The following is a 23,003-nucleotide window of genomic DNA, read 5'->3' as shown; positions in this document are numbered from 1 at the left end:
CCTCCCACTGAAAAACAATTTCAAAAAGGAATTAAGAGAATAAACAAAGAATAAACATTAATATGTATTCATTTTAAAAATATGTGTTATATGCATGTATCAACTCCATATAAAGAATGTAAATATTATGTACTGGAAACACATACTAATAAAAATTTTAAATTTTCAAATTTCAAATAAATTAAAATATCTTTTAGATACACAAATAAGACAATGAAGAGAACAGAAATTCTTAAGTTTCCAAATAAAGAAAAATTGGAATCCATAGAAATGATAGCTTTTGGATGGCTGTTCGAGGGCTTCCTGAGATGCGTGTGTGTGTGTGTGTGTGTGTGTATTGAAAAATCTCAAACTGAAAATTTATTCACTGATTTCAGGAGGTCGAACTAGTGGGAACATGCCAAAATCAAACAACTTCAATTCAGGCTTTAATTCACAGTCTCACAGATAAAGTCCCATCAAAACTGAGCTTATAGCCATTGGGGTAGCACACACCTGTGACCCCAACATCCTGGGAAGCTTAGATAGGAGAATCACAAGTTCTAGCTGTGTCTGGGCAACTTAGTAACTTGGCAAGAACTTATCTCAAAATACAACATGAAAAAAGGCTGGAGAGGTAACTCAGTTCTAAGGCCCTACACTCAATCCCAAAATTGCAAAAATGAAAATAAGTTGAAGTCAAATATTTTAAAAGTCACAGAACACTGGAAAGAAACCAGCAAAAACAACAGACAATAAAATCAGTCTTACAATGACCATAAATAGAATTATCATATATAGAATATTAAATTAGTATATTTAATATATGTGTTAAGTAAAGAGAACAAATAACAAGCAACTACGAAAAAAGCACCAGCTAGATTTTAAAAAGAATCACTTCATTTCCTTGAAGTGAAAACTTTAACAAATGAACTAAAACTCTGACAGACTAAGTAGTATATAAAATACAAATAAAGTGAGAATTAGTGATTAGAAACTGAAGAAATTATAGAGAATGCAATAAAGCAAGAGAAACAGAGAATATTTGAAAGAGAGGCTCAGAGAGTTGATGAACAAAATCCAAAGTGCACAAGAAATATTTCAAAGAATCAACAACTGAGATCTCATCTTATTATTAAAAAGATTTTGCACATCAAAAAGAAATCACCAACAAACTTCAAAGTCTATTACAGGATGGAAAAAAATTCTAACCAATTGTCCCTCAAAAAACTTGTAGCTAGAGCACATGAAGAATTGAAAAAAATCAGACTTTCCCAAATTCAAAGATCCAATCCAAAAATGGGCAACTGAGATGAATACACTTCCCAGGTGAAGAAATACAAATAATAAATAAATGTATGTAAAAATGTTCAATGTCACTGATCATTTGAGAGATGCAAATTAAAAACAAACACTGAGATTCCATCTCACCCTAGAAAGAATGGCTATCATCATGAAATCAACTAATAATACATGTTGGGGGGGGGCTGTGAGGAAAAAGGAACCCCTCTCCACTGTTGGTGGGAGTGTAGCCTGGTACAACCACAGTGGAAATCAGTGTGAACATTCCACAAAAAATTAGGATGAGAGATTCCATTCTACCAGCTATTCCCCTGCTGGGTATTTTCCCAGAAGAATTAAAAACATCATACCACAGTGATATATGTGCACTCGTGTTTATAACAGTACAATTTGTAATAGCTAAATCTTGGAAACAACTCAAATGTCCATCAACCAATAAATAGAATTTTTTAAAATGTGATATTTTTATACGATGGAGTACTGGTTAGCCCAAAAGAAGAATAAACTTGAGGCTTTTATAGGTAAATAGATGCAACTTTAGACCATACCTATAGGTGAAATAAGTCAGACTCATGTGTGTAAATATCATGTAATTCCCCTGGTATGAAAAACTGAAAGAGTAAATGAGGCCTAAAATGCACAGTAGATATTATGAAATGGGAAGAAATTGTTCAAAAGGAAAAGATAACTAGGAAGGGCAAAAGGGAAACAATGGAAGGAAAAAGTGGAGGAAATAGGAGTCAGTTATACTATTAGCATCTGCTAGCTCATTGAAAAGGAAGATTTGTACTAATATCAATTGGAGAAATTTTTATGCCCATATCTAGTACTCTGAGCAACTACTTTGAAGATAACAATGTGCAATATGTTAACTATTGTTGTTCTTCTATTACTTTGTTATGTAAATTCTCTTTTTTCCATAAAATAAAATAGAGCTTAGAGGTCTTGAGGACAGAATGAGAAGGTCTCACAGATTTCTGATTAGACTTTCAAAAAGGATACCAGAGAAAACAGATGCTCTGCTTTGAATGTCTACTGTCCCCCAAAAGCTCATGTGTTAGGGGCTCAAAAATGTAATACTGGAAGGTGCTTTGGGCCTTCAAGAGCCAGGGCGGAGTGAGGCGTCCTCAGATCACTGGGGTTAACGCCCCAGGAAGGAATTGTGGGACTTCAGCTCCTTCCTCTTCCTCTTCCTCTGTTACTTCCTGGCCACAAAATGGATGACCAGTTTGCTGTATCTCTCTTGCCATTGCCTCCTGCCACTCTATGTAAGGGCTAAAAGTGTGGGGCCACCCAATCATGAATTGAAATCTCTAAAACCAAGGAACAAAAAAAAATTTCCTCATAAGTCAATTATCCTAGGTGTTTTGTTGTAGTGATGAGAAACCAAGACAACATGAAAGATAAAAAATTTCAATATGACAATTTTCTAAGGATTTTCTAAAATTTGTGGAAGGCATAAAAACAGCTTAACAAGTTGAAATCAAATAAATAAAAAGAAATCCACAACAAGACATATCACAGTGAAACTGCCAAAAAAATAAAGACAAACAGAAATTGTTAAGGCAGTTTGCTATGTATTTTTAAAATATTGCTTATAAGGAATAATTATTTTGACAGATAGCTTCTTAAAAGCAATAACAAAAGAATCAAGACAACAGCATTCAGGGGACTAGAAAATTATATTTTCAATGTGTTGAAAAAGGAAAACCATCAGCACAAATTATCTACCCAATGATCAGCTTTCAAGAAAAAAGGCAAAGTGAGATTTTTCAGAGAAATAAGAGCCAAAGTATTTTACGGTGATTTAATCTTTATTTTTAAAAATGCTATACATTGTTACCTTAGACAAAAGGAAAATATCTTCCATGTTTTTTTGAAGACATTAACAATACTGAAAACAAGATAGCAATACTAATAAATACAAGGCTAACACTTAATAACCATTTGATAAGATTATATCCAAAAGATGAGAAGTATAAAACAAAAGAGGCCTTTATTCAGAGAACATGGAGAAAGAAAACCAAAACCCCCAACCGCTGGAGTCCGGCTTTCTCTCTGGTGGACATGTGGTGTTGGGGTATGTAAGAAGCCTCGGTATGGAGTGGAATCTAAAGGGGCATCAGGGATGCACAGGTAGCCCATTGGTCTTGGTTTGGTGCCATAGGTAAATTCCTAGGGGTGGGGAAGATAGGAGCTCCTTGGTTCTGCCTTTAAGGCTTCACCAGCTACAGTGTCCTGTCTGGGCCAAAACCCTTTCATATCCCATCTTATGATTATTATTATGAAAAGGGGTGAAGATTTCTCTCTTTACTTCCTGCTGGCAGGGGGCACTGTACTGGAGTCTAGGGGAGTCAATGGGATGACAGTTGATGCCCAGGTAGACGCTGATGCCAGGTGTTTTAGCCAGGACAACTTCACTGGTGAATGCACGTTATGTTAGACTGGAAAAACAAAGAGACAAGATGTTATGAGGAGACATGGCACTGTCATATTTAAGGACCCAGGTGAGGTAGAGGGAAAGGTGCCTTTGATTTAGACATGTCATTATATCAGGATGACATTGAGTTAGGATCATTGTTATGGTGAGGTAGAATTCTGAAAATTAAGTGTGAGGTTAGGAGGAATGATGTTATGAGAGGTGATTACTCCTCCATCTGAAAGCATAAAAGTTAAGAGGGTAGGTGTGTAAAACTTGTCTCTGGTCCAGGAGTTGAACTGAAAAAATAGGGACAGTAGGGAAGGTGGTGGCTATACCAGTATAGGGAAGGTAAGGGCTTAGGCTTTCAGGGATGTCACATTTAACCAGACAGCTGAGAGTAGAAAGAACTGTGACAGTCATCGCATAGAACATTATGAAGATTATCTTACACATGATGTGGGAGTCTTTAGGAAAGACTGTCAAGAGTCCTGCTGTAAAAATGATCATTAATAGAACGTAAGAAATTAGGCACCAAAGTGGATAACATGACTTAGCCTGCTAACTGTGGTTGTGAGGCCTTCATGAAACGGAGACAGGTGGGTGACAGAAGATGAGATGACCACTCAGAATGATCAGATTTAGGGTTGGGAGGGCACCTCTTAGCCTGAGTGATGTGAAACCAGGATGGGAGTCCAGCAACTTTGACCAGTGTAGGGGCAGCCAAGTAGACCAGATAGGGGCCACTCCACCCTGGTTGTAGTCCTGTGGATTTAGAACATTTGAGATAAATTAGATCTCCTGGGGATATGGGAGGATCTAGTTTGGCCTCTCCAGAGGATTGTGGAAGGCAGACATCAGCATGTTGTCACAACGGGTGTCGGAGGAAAGAGAGGACTGGGACATAGTCATCAAGGAGAGGGAGATTTTGGGGAGTAGGAAGATTGTGGAGTAAGAATGGCCTGCTGTACATAAGTTCAAAAGGACTTAAGAAACTAGGAGCCCGGGGAAATGTCCTGAGCTTGGCTAAGGCTAAGGGCAAAAGTTGAGGCCAAGGTTGATGTAGTTCTAAAGTGAGTTTTGTAAGGTGTGTCTTTATGAGGCCATTTGCCTTTTATACTTTCCCTGAGGATTGTGGATGGTATGGGATGTGTAGTGCCAGGTGATGTGTAAGCTTGAGGATACCTGGTGAGTGATCTGAGAAATAAAGGTGGGACCATTATCTGACTGAATACTCTGAGGTAGACCAAACCTTGGAATGATTTCTTGTAATATGACTTTGGTAATGACATCAGCAGTTTCCCTGGTTGTGGGAAAGGCTTCTATCCATCCTGAAAATGTACAAAGGTGAGAAGATATTTGAGAGTTTTGTGGTGGGGCATGTGTGTAAAACCTATCTGCCAGTCCTGACCAGGGGTGTGTAATTACTCTAAGGTCCTGTACCAGGCAATAGGACCCATCAGGCGTGAGTACCAGGAGAATGGGAGTATTGTGGGGTGAATGGGTAGGTTTAAGAAAACCATTGTCCAAAAGGCAGTTAATTATGGGTTTAAGTCCCCTTAAATATTGGGGAGCTATGGGGTATTGGGGAACACAGGGAAAAATTGAGGGATCCCTGAGACGGATTAAAACAGGCATGGCATATGTAGCCAGAGTGAAATTGGATGTGTCCCAAACTATGGGGTCAACCAGAGAAGGGGAGAGAATGGCTTTGCGACACATTGTAAGGCTATTTGGAGGATTAGGGCTGTGGGAGAGAGAAAGTGAAGGAAAAATTAAGCTTTTGAAGAAGGTCTCTACCTAAAAGGGGTGTGGGACATGTTGGGATTACTAGGAAGCTATGGGTAAAGAAAAAGAGTCTGGAATTGACATGGGATAGGCCCAGTTTGCAAAGGTTGAGTAGGCTGGCCTTCAACGCCACAACAGAGATCAAGGACTTACTACAAGGTCCTGAAAATTCAAGAAGTACACTATAAGTCATCCCCATATCCACAAGCAGAGATATTATCTTACCTGAGACCTCCACTGAGACTCGGGGCTCCGACAAGGTTACCGGAGTGAGAGCTGTGAGCCCCGAGCCCCGTCAATCTTCCACAGCAAGTCTGAGCAGGTCAGTCAGTGATGAATCTGGCATTGATGGAGTCTCCTGTGAGGACGAGGGATTAGAGGATGGCTTACCTGCTCGCTGGCGGCTAGGACAGTCACTCTTCCAATGGCCCTTATCGTTGCAGTATGGACATGGTCCTACAAGGATGCCAGGGTTGGGGGCAATCCTTTGCCCAGTGTCCTTGTTTGCTGCATTTAAAGCATGGTCCGGGTGAGACTCGGGCAGCCACACCTTGTTTTGGATTTCTTGTCCTGGGAGCCCCGAGTGCCACTACTAACAGATCAGACTGATATTTAGCAAACCTTAATTTTTGAGCTTGCTTTTCCTCTTTTTGAATTTTTTCTCTGTTGCTGAAGACACAGAAAGCTAATTTAAGTAGATCCCCTTGTGGAGTTTGAAGGCCATGTTCAACCTTTTATAATTTTGCACGAATATCAGGAGCAGAGTGGGAAATAAAATAAGAGTTAACAACAATCATCCCTTCATGAGAGTCTGGGTTCACATTAGTAAACTTAAGGTTTCCTAAAGCTGATTTAGGAACACAGCTGGGTTTTCATTAGCCTCCTGGACCTGTTCTAAAAGTTTGTTATAGTTAGTGTGTTTATGAGCAATCTTATTAAGACCCACAATCAGATACTCAATCATTTTATGTAATTTTGTCAAACCTTCACCGTTTTGATAGTTCCAGTTAGGATCTTGTTCTGGCACAGCTGCAGGCCCAGGGTCATTATCAGTGGTGTTCACCTTATGTCTGCGATCAGCTTCTTCTCGAGCTGCTTGCTACAGCTGATTTCACTCGTGAGCTGAGAGTGGTATTTAGAATCACATAAACATCTTTAAAATGTAAATCATAACAATTAGTTATAAATTCAAATTCCCTGATATAATTCTGTGGGTCAACAGAGAAACTACCTAATTTATGGGTAATCTGAGATAAGTCAGAAAGGGAGAAAGGCACATGTACATTAACAAGTCCCTCAGGGCCAGCTTGCTCCCAAAGTGGTAGCAGAGATTGGGGAGAAGATTCCAGAGTAGATGGCCATTGGGCAGCCATCCATCCGGTAGACACATGTGAGCAATTATCTGTAGATCAGCCACAAAGTGGCTGCCAGTTACCCTGGGATGAGGAAACACAGGCAGATGGCGTCTCACTATGTGCCTTGCAGAGATGAAATTGCTGTCTGCGACACAGTGAACCGTCATGTGGTCTGCAACAGGGTGGCTGTTGCTGATCACAAGAGGAGCCACAAGGGGGTGGCCATTGACCATGAGATCCATCCCAAGATGGAAGTGCCCTTTCACATGGCAGAGGGCCGCAACATGGCGACCATTCCCAGCACAAGCTGGAACAGTCACGCAGCTTGCCAGCGACTGAAACCTAGTATGGTGGGCTGGAGGTGAGAATGCTATAGGGTACAGAGAATTTTCAGGAGAGTAAGAAGTCAGAGGAAGCACTAACAGAGAGATTAGAGCTGCTGGGAGAGTTATGGGTCCTGGGAGATGGAGGGGAAAATGATCGCATGGCGGGAGGTAACAGCGATGAATGATTTTGGGGGTAGGTGGGTGGCAGCTGATAAAAAACTGGGGGTACTTCATCGAGCGGATCATGAGGGCAGGAGGGGAGAGTTTGCAGCACAGCAGAGTTAGCTAAAAGTATCTGGGTGGGAGTACAAGATTTAATGAGAGACGGGCATGTTCTCAGAACAAGGAAAGCTTGTACATAAGGGATCTCTGTTAACTTGTCACCAGCCTGGCAGAAATTGTACAGATTTTTGAGAATATAGGGGTCAAATATCCCCTCTCTGGACCAAGGGTTGCCAATAAGTGGGTAGGTTGGCCAAACCTCCTGGCAGTAAAAAGTTAATCATTTAGTTTTTATGGTGCTTTTAATCTTAAGAGTACGTAGATTGGAAGTTAGGCATTGCAGAGGTGTCTTTTGAGAATTAGAAAAAACATTTCCCGTGACTAATTCAGGCAAGAAACGAGCCATGGTCCAGAGAGGAAGCCGTCACTCATTCCATGGCACCAAATGACAGTTAGGGTCCAAAAACTCATATATCCCAGTTGTCACTGAGAGATTTACGAGTGGAGTCCACGTGGGGTCAATAACAGTTCTGCCTGTAAGAGCATGAAGCTCTGAGGGACATGAGGGTCTCACAGTGTGGGCAGTCCAAAAAACTCTACCTTGGGCTATCCGAACCCAAAGGATGTGAGAGATTTTTGAGTGTGGACACAGATTGCCCAGAAAGACCCTGCCCTGGGCTGTCTTAAGGACATGAGAGCATCACCAACTCACGCGAAGGGGGAAAAAACTTGCCTGGGGCCGAGCTCAGCACCAAGAATTCTCTGGAGTTTGCTCACCTGAGATTAATCAGGCCGGTGTTGTGTGTGAGCAGTTGGCGACAAGTCAAGCAGGTCCCCTGAGAGGAAAAGCGGAGAATTAATCCAGGATGTAATCTGGTTCGTGAATCGGCTGGGGACTCAACTGGGTGTGTTCCAGAAGTCAGTCACCTGCCGATCAAGTCACGGCACCAAATGATAAGATTATATCGAAAAGATGAGAAGTATAAAACAAAAGAGGCCTTTATTCTGAGAACACGGAGAGAGAAAATCAAAACCCCCGACTGCTGGAGTCTGGCTTTCTCTCTGGCAGACATGTGGCATTGGGAGTATGTAAGTAGCTTCGGTTTGGGATGGAACCTAAAGGGGCATCAGGAATGCACAGTTAGCCCATTGGTCTTGGTTTGGCACCATAGGTAAATTCCTAGGGGTGGGGAAGATGGCATCATGGGTAAATTCCTAGGGGTGGGGGAAATAGGAGCTCCTTGGTTCCACCTTTAAGGCTTCACCTTTAAGGCTTTCCTGTCTGGGCCAAAACCCTTTCACCATTAGCTATATAAAAAAATAGTAATAGCAATGTCTAACTAGTAGAATGTAACCAAAAACACCATGGAAATAAAATACTGAACATTAGTATTCAAAATGGCTGACCCCAGGAGGAGTCACATCAGAGGTACTCAGAGGATTGACCAAAGCCACAAGAGGGGAGGGACTTGAAACATAAAATTAATTAGAAAGATACTTGTAAATCAAAGCAAACATCTGGATAGTTGAGAAGAGGAAGTAGCACCACCTTGACTGGTCTGCACCAACCCGGGCCCCACCCCTCTGGGGAGCAGCCACTATTAGAGCACCCCAAATAACCTGAGAGAATGTGCAAACCCCGCTCAGGCTGGACTCTAGGGAGAGACGCTACATATGCCTGCTCCTTCTTCTCATCACCTCCTCTCCCAGAAGGCCAGCAGCTTCCTCATCAGCGCCCACTGAGGGCAATCAAACCTTCCCACCAGCTCCCTTAGACTCTCACCGACATAGGAACCCACCCTCAACTCCACAGACCCCCTTCCGCCAACAAACACCCTGCTGACTCCACCATCACATCTTGGGGTGGGGGCCCCTAAACCAGGCCCAGGATGAATGTCAGATTCTGCCTACTGGCTGGAGGGCAGAATTCTTGAGAGTGGGTTAGCTTGGGTTTTGAATACAAGAGAGAACAGAAGAAATTAATGCAGCTACCTGCAAAAAAGTTCACAAGCAAAGCAAGAAAGGACCTGTGTGAACACTCTGGCTTTTGGCATAGTGGTCATGTGGGGCTCACAAGCACATTCTCTTATTGAAGTATTTGACCTGGGTTCTTTGATTTTTCTTTGATTTGATTGATGTTTATTTTCTCTTCCTCTTCTCCTCTCCTGACTTTGTTACTTCAATTTAAGCTTCCATAGCAATACAATTTTCTTATGTGTTACTTTTTTCTCCCACTTTTTAAATTCTTCTTTGCAAGGATTTTTTTTTTTGGTTCAAAATATTCTGTTCTCAGTCATGCCTATCTTCTTTCCTATTAACCTGCTGTATACCTCACTTCTCCTGTGTCCTGTCCTGACCTCACAAATATTTCCTTAAAACCCTCTACAGCACTCCTTCAATTCAACTAAAAGACCTTACACATAATAGGACACACTAATAATATGAAGGATATAATACTACCTTTGGACAAGTAAAGCTGAAAACATCAATGGAAAGCAACACCTAAGATCTTCATGTCAACTATGCCTAATCATATACATGTGTTTCTTATTTTGACAGATGGTAGGTATGGAGATAGATAGATAAACAGATAGAGGAATATGGGCAAACAAGACAACAAAAGGCCCCCAAGTTTGCTCTCACAGAAGACCCAAGGAGGTTACATCTAAGGAGAGGAAAATAATCACCAGGTAGTGGAGTTTTATAAACTGACTAAAGAAGAGTTAAAGAAACTTGGTGAATTCAAAGAGAACATAACCCCCAAATTTATTAAATTGTCATACAAAAAAGGCCAATGTGGATATGGAAGAAACAAATAAACACTAGAAGAGCTGTCCAAAACAATTCAGAACATGAGCAGTTACCAAAGACATAGATCCCACAAAAATACATCAGACAGAAATTCAAGAAATAAAAATTATAGAATTTATAAATTGCAGAAATGATCATTGTGAATAGAATTTATAAACTGTTTCTGAAATCAAAGGTAAAATAGTAAATTATAATGAACTGCCCAGAGAAGCCTTAAAAACAATAAGAAAACAAGAGAAATTCACCCAACACTTGCTAGATAAAGAGGACTAACTTAAGGATTTGAGTTAAAGAAAAACTAGATGACAGAACATGTGGAATTAAAAACTTCTGTTTACAGGAAGAGATAACATTTGTAAATATATATGCACCAAATACTGGAGAATCTGTCTTAATAAAACACTACAAGACAAAAAAAAGCAAATAACCACCAACATAATTGCAATGGGTGATCTCAAGACTCTATTTTCACAAAGAAATAGATCAATTAAACAAAAAATTACCAAAGAAATATCAGAGTTTAGCCACAACTTTAAACACATGGACTTAATAGATATCTAAATACTGTTCTATCCTAGTAGAATAGAATACATATTATTCTCAGCAGCACACAAATATTCTTCTCAGCAGCACGCAAACTTTTTACAAAAGAGACTATATAGTAGTTCATGTGACATGTTTAAATAAATACCAAAGAATCAAAATCCCCCATGTGCACTATCAGACCATTGTGCAATGAATCTAGAAATCAATCCCAAAAGAAACTATACAAAGTTATTTATAAACACTTGGAAATGTAATCATATACTCCTGCATACTCAGTATGCAGAAGAAAGCAAGGAAGGAATTAAACAATTTCTGAAATCCAGTGACAATACCAGGACATGCACCAGCACCTATGGGATCTAAGGAAAGCAGCCCTAAGAGGGACGCTTATAGGCACAGCTAATATTGGCAAAGTGGCTATGCTTACTGACATATAGATTTAACACTAAAATACCTACATCATGTCTCCCAGAACTGAGAACACAATCCTAAAATCCTTATGAAACCAGAAGAAACTCAGAAAAACAAATGCAATCCTGAGCAGCAAGAGTAAAGCAGGAGGCAGGACAAGTTACACTACAAGCAAGGACTTTGGGGTAAAACTCCAGCTGCACAAGAAATAATAGCAAGAATCAACAGATGGAATTACATCAAATTTAAAAGCTTTATCACAGCAAAGAAAGCAGCCAACGGAATGAATCTACAAAATGGGAAACATTTTGCCAGCTATTCCTCAGAGGACAAATATCTAGTAAATATTTAAAAACTCAAAAATTAAAGCCCCCAATATAAAAGATCTAATCAAAAAATAGGCAACTGAAAAGAACAGAAATACAAAAGGTCAACAAAGACATCAAAAAATGTTCAACATCTCTGGCCAATACAGAAATATAAGTTAAAACAGCACTAAAATTTCATCTTATGCTAGAAAGAATGACAATCATCAAGAAATCAAATAACAACAAATGTTGGCATGATGGTGATAGAAAAAGAAACTTCTACATTTTTTTTGTCTTTTTTGTTTTTTATCGGTACCAGGGATCGAACTCACGACCGCACACGTGCAAGGAAGGCACTTATGCCACTGAACTAAATCCCCAGCCCCAAAAAAGAACCTTCTACATTTTTGGTGGGAATATAAACTAGCACAACCATTGTGGAAAACAGTATGGAGATTCTCAAAAGACTAAAATAGAAATTCCATTTGAGCCAGCTATTCCTTTCTTAGATGTCTTTCAAAAAAACCCAAAGACATCATGTTACCACAACCCATGTTTAGGAGTATAAATACCATACCCATGTTACAGCAGCACAATTCATAATAACTAAATCTTGGAAGCAGCCTGTATGTCCACTGACAGATAAATGGATAAAGAAAATGTGGTATTTATGCACAATGAAGCACTATACTGCTATTAAGAAGGATGAATAAGAAACATAAATAGGAACACAAATACACCTTGAGAACATAAAATTAAGTGAGATAAATCAGACACACAAGTTTAAATACTATAGTTTCTCTCATTTAATTAATCCAAAGCAAAATAAAAGACTGATAAAAGCAAACAGAGAGATAGATCTTCTGCAAATGAGAAAGGAACAAAGAGTCTGAGGGTAGAGAGAAGGGAGAGAAGATAGAGACATAAAAAGATTTAAGATGTGTCATGCACGTGTGTCAACTACCCTCAATCTATGTAATCTTTATATGCCATAAACCTGAGCTAAAATTGATGGTGGTGGTGGTGGTGGTGGTGGTGGTGGTTAAAGAGGATCTAGTTAATGAGATTCATTATAACGCCCATTCTCGTTGACTTTTATCTACTTTTGAAGATCTACAATGTCTCCAATGTTTTGGTTTTGTCGGTTTTGTTCTTTACTATTTTGTTCAATTGTATTATAACTAATGATATAGGCAATTCTATTAGAGATAGCGGGAGGCATTATGGTAACCATTGTTGATCACCTTGTATTATGTTTTTATATTATCTATTATGTCCACCCTTTTGACTTGACCGATTCTGTTCTATTATGTCTCATTTGGTTTTACTCTCTTCCAAAAAAGCAATAAGAACTGTGGGAGCAATGAAACCCAAAATGTGTAATAGTCATTGTACAAAAGAGAGGAAAAGAAAGTGCTCTAAACTATATAACTGCATGTATATTTAAGTGTATAAGATAGAAAATGATATCACACAGTTTTATTGGATCATTGAACAGAACTGTTTGCAGTATCATCGTTGGAATGTCCACTCTACAAGCTTTAATTTTGTGACTCAAACAATTATTTTTAAGATGGCAATATGTAATCCATTAACTAGTGATTTCCTAATGTTCATTTTTTTCTTCTGTAAATCTGTATAACTTGTACCCTTTCACTGTTTTTTTCTTTTCTCCTTAAATAAAAAAATAAAAAAAAAAAGAGGATCTAGAGAGGGCGCTGGACAACAAAGGAACTCGCTCGCCTCCCTGGTAAGCAGCTGTGGCTTGAGCAAGCAGCAGGCAATCCAGGGAGAGAACCAAACCAGCCAGCCAGCATCTCCCGAGATCCACTCCATGTTGGAACTTAGGGTGCTGGGCAACAAAGCAACCCGCTCACCTCCCTGGTAGGCAGAATCAAACATCCTCCCTACCCCCATTAGCAAATGGGAGCCAGAAGTCTGAGCACCTCTTGGGAGGATGACAGTATGCAGTACAGCAAATAGGAGGGATTTCTCCTTCTATCATCTCTTTGAAGGAAGGCAAATATTGTTATCACTGTTTTGCTTTGTTCTGATTAATTGTATTGCTCTATTCAATACTCTGTTTTCAGATGAGAAGAAGGAAGAGGCAGATGAAGAGGAAGGGAAGAAGAGGATGAGGAAAAGAAAAAGGACAAAGTTCAGGTAAAGAGAGGGAAAAGATTAGTTAAGAAACAGGAAGCCTAAAATTTTGATGCATATGGACTTGGGACTGTAACTCAGTGGTAGAGCATTTGCCTAGCATGGATGGGTCCCTTTAAATAGCACTGAGAACAAACAACTTTTTTACCAAGACTGAAACATTTTCCACTGATTATTATATGCTTAAAATGGTCCTGTTGCCATTGACATTCTTTAGTTTTAAAAGACTGGGAAATATACATGGATTAATCTATATCGCAAAAACTTGAAAGATCACAGATTAAGGAGGAATTAAATGGAAGTATATGCATTTGAGGAGACATAAAAAATAGAACTAAAGTACCAAGGCTGGCACCACACACCGGCTGCCTGGGGGAGAGCCGGAAGCCAACCCTCCCCTTGAGTTGGCACCATTCACAGGCTAGGGTGGAGGAGAACAAGAAGAGAAGAAGCTAAGACTTCCTGCGAGTCGGTGCCATGTGCAGGCTGACTGGAGGAGAGCCAGACACCAGCCCCTTCTAGCGCACTAGCAGGGAGACAAGAAGAGCTAACATTCCCTACCTCACTGTGAAAGTGATCAGCTGATCCGGGGAAACACAAGCTGTGATGATAGCTAATGAGATAGAATACAACTTAATGCTTGCAATGTTTAGTGTTTCACTGATTTTGCAGGTTGAAAGCTGGGAGACTGATTATCCATTCAGAGGACAACATTACACGATACAGCATATATAGGGAATCTCCTTCTGAAGGTGGTAGCCACTGTTAATTACTTATTATATTACTTTGAAGTCCTGTATCATTCTCATTGTTTTGTTTGTTTGAGTTTTATTCTGCTTTAGCTTGTTTAATTTTGTTATATCTGATGGGATGGGCAGCTATTCGAGGATAACAAGATGTATTATGTAGTCATTTTGGATTTACTATTACCATGTTTTGAAGTCCTGCATTGAATTCATTGTTTTGTTTTTACTGATTCTATTCTGTTTCTGTTTTATATGATTTGACTGTGTCTGAAGGTATGAGCAGCTATTTTGAAGACAAGAAGAGGCATTATGGTAGTCACTGTTAATTTTCTATTATCTTGTTTTGAAATCCTGTATCAATTACACTGTCTTGTTTTGATTGGATTTATTCTGCTTTATTTTTCTTGGTTTTATTCTGCCTAAGATAAAATTTTTAAAAATTTTAAAAAGGAAAAAAATAAAATTCCAAGGCAAACTTGGTAATACAAGTTTTTAAGGGCAGCTTCATAGTGACAGCTTGCCAAATATTCCATTACTTGCAAATTATGTGCTCTTTATTTTACCACCAATCTCAATATGTCAGTTAATATATTTATTTTTAAGAATCTTTTGAAGAAAAACAACTAGTTTTGCAAACATAAAAACCACATGCCACACATATGGAGTGGTTGCACTCTCACACTCCACCAAATAAACTTTAGGGAAGTTTTAAACACATTCTCGCCATCACTAGTACATTCATGACTGTCCCATCAAGCAACTTGTACCACCAGTGTATATGGATGACTGTCTCCTGGGCAGGTTGTAGCACTTGTGGTTGAAATGGTATAGTCATGCATGGGATGACATACATGTACCACCAGAGGTTCAAGCTGACCTGCAGCAAGACATACAGATTAAAACTTCATTGTGAACATGTTGAACCAAAGTAGATCTGAGTTAGTACCTAACACAAGTATGCAAAGTCCTGGTCTAGAACAGCAAGAGTGAACCTTTTAGAGACAAAGTGTCAAACTGCAACCAAAAACCCACTTATCACAAAGTGCCAACACTGCAATTAAACCTAAATACTAGAGCTTTAGCTTAGAAAAAACAACTCTACATTAACATCTTTTGTCTCTTTAAAAAACCATAATAACATACATGCCACCACTGGTCTAGAATTATGACACATTGGCCATGGATCATAAGAGGTGGATTGGTAGTACCAAAAGGCATGAGGAAAAAAAAAGAAACCATGAACCTTAGCTGTCTTGTTCCCCAGGATCAGGTGAAGAACTGAGTGGGTCTGTAATGAGCATTATTTGAATAAATGAATGAATGAGCTAATGGATACTTTGATTCAGAATCGAAAGGTAAAGTATTGTGAAATTCCTTTCCCTATCGCATCTCTCTCTTAACACCTTGACCAGAAACCTGTCACTATGCCTTGCATCCAGACTAACACTTCTAGACTGTCATGGGATGAAAATATGGCTCAATTATTACAGAGTCAGCGAGGACTGAAAATTACAGGTGCTACTGCCCTAAATGTGTGCCTTACCATTAGTGATTAGCAGGGCTGTTTAGCCATTGATAACATTGAACCTCTTTCCCTGTTGATAAGTTGTCACCCTCACTCAAGTAAGGAAAAGGGGCTGGAGACAGTATTGTATTTAGCAAAGATACTGCTATCCAATTTAAGAAGAGTAAATGAGGTTACTTACCTTCTCTCCTGAAAATCGTCTTGCTCCCTAAGGTTAAGAAGAAATAAAAATAATTGAACTGAGCATATATTCAAACAAAATTAAATCAGCATGCCAAAAAAGATACCCTGCACATCCATGTGTACTGAAGACCTAGTCACAATCACCATGGTACAGAATGAGTATTTAAAATGGCGGAGGAAAGGCCTACAGCAAGACAGTTTCTCCCACACCTAGAATCAAGACACCTGGAAAACAGTAACTTGCTAAAGAGAAACAGAAGTAGATCTCCAGAAATTGGAAGGAGCTGACAGGAAATCTAGAAACTAAAGAAACAAGGCACAGTGCTCTGTTTGAAGCAATCTGGAAAGCTCTCAGACAGGGAAACAAGTCTCTGCTAACTCAAAGTAAACCCAGAAAGATTCAAAAACTCTTGGAGAAACAGTGGACTGGTCCAGCAGCACTAGCCTCAGGCAATACCACAGTTGTTGTTAAACTGCAAAAACAGAGTGAGGTTTTACCCTGCAAGTGACAAATTCTATATGGCAGGCTGGAGCTGGAGAAGAAATCCAGTGTAGTAACCTCTATAATTGAGAGGTTTTAATCAGGAGTCATTTGGGGGGAGGATTAATTGTTTGAATATTGAACAACAAAACAACTATGCTTCAGGGTGTCTGGGATTACCCTACCACAGTGACATCGTGGAAGATGGGAAAAGAAACAACCTCAGAGAGGGTGCAGGCTAAACGTAGACCCCTAAGAAGTTTAAACTCAGCCAAGAAGGGCACAGAGGGCCCACCCTCAGTTAAGAAGTCAGGCCAGCGGCGTGTGGTTTTCAGAGGGCCGGGCTGAAAGTGTTGGCATTAAGTCCAGTGAACTGCTTGACTCCATATCCTACTGCTTCTTTCCAGCAACAAAGCTCAGTGGTCACTTCGCTTTCCTCATCTGCCAACAAAATCGGAAATGGACACCAGCTTGAATGATTGTCACAGCCTGGGGTAAACACAGAGGGCCCTCTGGGACAGGGGAAGGGGTCAGGCCTCACAAACAGAGGCTGAAAATCTGCATTGAGAAAGCTGTGATTTGCAGCATTCAGAGGGACATAAAAACTGAGAGTGGCTAGAATGCATATGCCCCTAGTTATATTAAAAACTATAGTGATTTTTAAAAAAAACAGATTTTTATTGACATAAACACAGGCATGTGGATTAATGGAACAGAACACAGGATACAGAAACAACTCTAGGCACATTCAGCTACCTGATCTTTGACAAAGGGGCCAAAAACTTATGCTGGAGCAAACATAACCTCTTTCACAAATGATCCTGCAAAAACTGGTGAGTAACATGCAGAAGATTAGTCTAGACTTGTATCTCTCACCATGCAGTAAACTAAAATCAAGATGCATCAGAAATCTGAATGTTAAAACAAAAAAGCTTAATCTGTTGGAAGATAAAATAGGCAATATCTTGAGACAGGCATAAGGAAGGATTTTCTGAACCGAACTCCAATTGCCAAAGAAATAATGTCAAGAATCAACAAATATGATTGTATCAAATTTTTAAAAACTTCTGCACAGCAAGGGAAGCAACCAACAGAGTGAAGACACAACCTACAGAATGGAAAAATATTAATCAGAAAGTGGTTAAGCAAAATAAATAGACATGTCTCAGAAGAGGTACAAATGGCCAGTAAATAAAGAGTCCACTAAAAAAAAGTGCCTACACACTTCAGGAAAAGAAAACTAGTGTGATGATTTTTCAACAGATGCCATTGCCCTGAGATGGGGGACTCTAGAGGATGTCACATATCACAGAAAACCCACCGCACGGCCAGCCCTTAGAGAAGAAATTGAAATGCATGCACCTCAATCTCAGTGATCTAGTTCACCCAAACAACAGCTTGCCCATTAATAAATTCTAAAAACTAATGGTCATCACTTTCAGCACCTCTTGCAGTGGTAGAGGCCAAAAGTAATTTGTATTAATTTCATGATGTCACAATAAATTTAATATTAAAATATTTATACAAGTATTTATTTTCCTAAAATGTGTATACATTTTTTGGTAAAAAAAAAAATGTTCAACATCTCTGGCCATTACAGAAATGCAAATTAAAACAATACCCAAATTCCACCTTATCCCGGAAAGAATGACCATCATCAAAAAATCAAATATGAACAAATGCTGACAAAGTTGCACTGAAAAAGGAACATTGCCACATTGTGGGTGGGAATACAAACTAGTACAACCGTTATGGAAGTCAATATGGAAATTCCTCAAAAATAAAACTTACAAATTTCATTTCACTCTGCTATTCCCCTTCTAAGAATCTTCCCAAAAGAGTTAAAGATACCATATTACGGTGATACATTCACACCCACAGCAGCACAATTCACAAAAGCTAAATCTTCTACATGTCCATCAACAGATGAACAGATAAAGTATGGTGTCTATACATAATGGAGTACTACTTTGTCATAAACAAGGATTTATTTGAGTTATTTACAGGAAATACACCTTGAGACCACAAAGTTAAGTAAAATAAATCAGACACAATAGCTTATATATCTCATGGTTTCTTAAATGAGAAATCTGAAATATAAATCAAGGGAAAATAAAAGGTAGATAACAAGAAGCAGGGAGATAAATCCTTTGTAAATGGGAAAGGGACTTTGTAAGAGAGGACTTTGTAAGAGAGGAGAAAGGGGAGGCAATAACTCCCCCACACTTTTGGCCTGCCCCACATGTCAGTAGAGCAGGATGTGGTCCCCAAATAGTTGGAAAAAGAGTTGAGCGTGCTTGTGGTTGGAAGGTAGGTTCGAGGGCACCAACACTATTGAGGCTGAGAGAATATGGAGGGGGTACCCTTTTTAATGCCCTAAAAGAATTAAGATGTGCTATGCACATGTGCCAATTTCCTAAAATGAATGTAATCATTACAAGGTGCAGACATATACTAAGATACAAGAAAAGTTTTTAAAGATACAGACTCAAATTAGATGCCCATCAATGGATGAATGGGTAAAGAAAATGTGGTGTGCATGCCCGATAGAATATTACTTCCATAAAGAAGAAAAAATTCTGTCATTTATAGCAAAATGAATGGGAGGGGTGACACATTGTTAAATGAAATAAGCCTAAACCAAAGGGGAAAACATTTTCTTTCGTAGGTGGATGCTTAAAAGAAAAAAATCAATTAAATCTAGACTAGCAATTACTAGGGGCTGGGAATGTGGGAGCAGAGGAAAGAGATAAAGAGAAAGCTAGATCTGGCCAGTGTCCCCTGTGTGCATGTACTGAAATATCACACTGAAGCTCACAGAAAACATTCATGCATGTGAACCCAAAATAAAATAATAAGATTGAGCTTGAGTGAAATTTGTAAACCCTTGTCTCGTTAAGGAAACCATGTTACCTGAATCGAAGAAAACAGAATTTCACAGCCCATTACTACCACTGCCCTTCATGGCAGCCACCTGGAGAAAACAGCGGCTTGAAACTCTTCACACGGCAGAGGTGACAGATAACAGCAGGGACCCACCTCTAATTTTTATAATGATCGTAGTTCATAGCTAGCAAGCATGAGAAGGCTTCCAAAGAGTAATAGAGAGAAGTAATTGAAAGAATAGTTTATTAGCATAGACAGAACATAGTCACTGCAGTCAGGAGAACTCTCTAGGATTTTTAAGTAGCAGAAAAATTTGTGTGACCTAATTAAAAGAGATTCTCCAATCTTGAAACGTTGGCCGCTCAGAAAGGGTGGCTCACCCATCTCACTTTTCCCTTAATAATCTTGGCATACTCAGATCTCTTCCCGAGTTTTTCTGGGACCACCGCCTACATGCAAGAGAGGCCAAAAGTGCTGGGGAATTAACACTCCCCTGGAAGCATCCCCATAAAATGCCTGACAAGATGTGGTGTAGACTCAGCTGCATTTACCCCCCGTGAAGATCTGACTGTTCACTATCTTTCTCTTTTTCATACTGGGAATTGAACTCAGGGCCTTACACACACTAGGCAAGAGCTCTGCCACTGAGCTATTTTCCCAACCTGAAAATAGACCTCCTGTAGGTCTCCTGCCCTGTCTTACAACTCTACTCCCCGGCTACTGTTTGGGCACTCACCTCCCAGTAAACTACTTGCAACTCATTCCTTTTCTCAGGCTTCACTTCTGAGGATCTTTTAGTGCAAGGAGGAGCTAAGACACCATAGTTACATCACATGATTAAGACTTTTCTCCAACTCAGGATGAAACCAAAAGAGGAGAAGAATCCCACAAGGTCACACTTGCCTTAGATCCCCTCACACCAACACATCCTTCCTCACTTCAGAGTCCAGGAAGACCCCGGGGCCTCTTTCTCCTTGTGAATAAAGATTCACAGGAAGATAATGTGCCCAGCCAGAACAACTGTATCATCACCCAGCCAGCTCACTTTAGCAACAACAACCATCAAAACAACCACGTCTTCGGTAGCTTTTATGTCTTCAAAGACCTGATCAGATTACCTGCAGGACAATCAGTTTTAGTCTTCACCTGCCTATACTGAGAACCCCAAGGGATACAAACTCTATTATTTTTTAACGAGTTCAATTAAGCTACCTGGCAAAACTTCAGAATTCAATAAAACAAATGTGTCTGAACATTTCTTTCAAACTGAAATTAGATGAAGGTTTCCTTGTGATTGTGCAGAGAATAAGCCATTCTTTATGCATTTTCTGGGTGAAATCCTTCCAAATTTTTTTCTTTTTGAGACAAGGTCTCGCTATGCCATTCAGGTTAGCCTTGAGCTCACTTGCAATGCTCCTCCTGCCTCAGCCTCCCAAGTGCTAGGATTACAAGTGTGTACCACCACTCCAGGCTCCCCAACTTCTAAAGTATGCATTGTCTGACATCTTGTCTCCTGAGGAGCTTTTCTTGACTCCATCCAGCTGTCTCTTTGGTGTCTGGACAGTATTTTAAAGATTCAGTTTGGTGCATATCATAGTAAGGTTGATTTTATATATTAAAATCTCCTACTATATTGTAAACTTGGAGAAATAACAACAATATTGCATTTATTTATCTCTCGGTTGCCAGCCCCAAACATGGTATCTGACAGATAGTATACATCTAATCCGGATCTGAGGGATGATGCCCTGAAATACACAATGAATACAACCTTTTCCTCCAAGTACTCCATAAGGAAGAGAATGGTAGACATCATGCCTTTTGCCAAATTAACTGGATATGAATTATAAAATACCACAGAACCCATAACTCAACCAAAAGAGAACCTACAGACCAAATTCAGGAGTACTTGCCTGTAATCCCATTTACTCAGAAGGCTGAGGCAGAAGATCACAAATTGTGGGCCCACCTGGAAATTTAGCAAGACCCTGTCTCAAAAGTGATAGTATAAAAAGCCTGGAATGTAGCTCCATGGTAGAGCCTCTTGAGCTCAAGAGAGACAGAGAGGCTACATTTGTAATGCATAATTTATTCTTAATGAAGTCAGATAAATACTCAGGACAGTAGCAAGTCATATGATAAGGCAAGAAATTCTCCAGTTCTAGAATAAAAGGGCCTGAATTTGCATCCCAGTTCTGCCTCCAGCCTGTTTTGTGAGTTTAGACAAGCACACGACTCCATAAATCACAGTATCTCCTATTTACAAATGCGAATACAGGTAATACTAATTCTATCCACCCCATGGGGTTGTTATTTTGGCCACATGAGGTGCTGTATTGGAAATATTTCACAAATCATGTGGATTGAATAAATAAATGAGGTGTTTACTATTTAAAAACAGCAAGAAATGGGAGAAAGCACTAGTTCTGGCATCACACATTCTCTATGTGACCTTAGAGATCATTTCCTCTCTCTGAGTGTCTACCTCCACTGTAAAATAAAAGCATTAACATGTACCAGGAGAGCTGCGAGGAAGACTAACTGTGATAATATAAAAATGCCTAAGCCAGAGCTTGACTCACACTAGATACTAAATAAATGTCTGTTTTCTCTCTTTCTTCCTATTTTCAACGTGTACTGTTTAAGCTTCATCGGAAAAGATTAATCCTAACATAGCTACCATACCACACCACCCATTCAGATAGCCTTTATAAATCTACAGATTCATGAGTCTGGCAGATTATATTTTCCAAAGTTGACCAACGATATTGCCGTCTCACTTCCTCTGCAACCTGGCCACTCCTCCATGAAAGCAGGAGTCTATTCCCTCTTCTTGAACCTGTCTGAGCTCAGTGACTGGCCTGCCACCAGCAAGATGAGACAGACATACTATTCCCAAACTCCCGTCAGCAGCCTTGGGGCTTCCACCTTGGTCTCTCGGATGCTCACTACAAGACGCACTTCCTGTTGGGATGATCCCTCTAGACCCAGTTTCCACAAAGGTCCAGCCCAGCCTGTCCTTCCCCCATTCCAGCTAAGGGGCCTAACATGGGAGAGAAGAGGCCACATTGGCAGTGGTCCCTGAGCCCAGTCTCTACATTTCCAGGTGCTCTTGCTGACCCCAATGAGAGTCCAGACATGGAGTCTAATTCCCATTTCTATTTCCCTGCCCACAGAACCCATGAACATAATAAATTCATTGCTATTTTAGACCACACAATTGTAGAGGGAACTCAGGGGAGGAGTGATCAGTGAGGAGCAGACAACCAGAGCAATGAGTTATTTTCAACTTGACCCATAAATTCCTGGGTCCCATTCTGAAAACATTCCATTTGCAAGAGATGAATTGCAGGGGGCCAATTCTTTTTCAAGGAAACAACATTAAGAGGATTCAGAAAACAACACATCTTTCTTACTTCTTAATCACTTCTTAAGATGATAGCATTGAAGGGAACAAGAGACTGATAGAGCTGCTTGACTTAGTACAACAGCCACGATAGAGACAGGTGGACATTGGGCATTTGAAATGTGTCTAGTCCAAAAGGAAAATGTGTG

General features: G+C 39.8%; 1 long non-coding RNA gene across 4 annotated transcripts in view; it reads right to left on the bottom strand.

Annotated features, from left to right (window-relative positions):
- Positions 1-3,076: 3,076 nt before the first annotated feature.
- Positions 3,077-23,003, bottom strand: part of LOC100716760 (uncharacterized) — a 247,666-nt gene continuing 227,739 nt past the window's right edge. The window contains exons 6-9 of one of the 4 annotated variants that reach the window (XR_010047566.1): positions 16,080-16,106; positions 6,473-8,227; positions 5,714-5,846; positions 3,077-4,465 (exon numbers count right to left, since the gene is read on the bottom strand). This is a non-coding gene — a long non-coding RNA (uncharacterized LOC100716760). Of the gene's footprint in view, positions 8,228-16,079; positions 16,107-23,003 lie in introns of all 4 variants that reach the window. The other 3 variants (XR_010047565.1, XR_010047564.1, XR_010047563.1) reach the window with 3 other exon arrangements.

This window comes from Cavia porcellus, unplaced genomic scaffold (genome assembly GCF_034190915.1).
Source record: "Cavia porcellus strain 051 isolate PalLab524CR breed Dunkin Hartley unplaced genomic scaffold, mCavPor4.1 scaffold_5, whole genome shotgun sequence".
Taxonomy (NCBI): domain Eukaryota; kingdom Metazoa; phylum Chordata; class Mammalia; order Rodentia; family Caviidae; genus Cavia; species Cavia porcellus.
The sequence above is the reverse complement of the archived record's forward strand: the minus strand, read 5'-3'. Positions and strand labels throughout refer to the sequence as shown.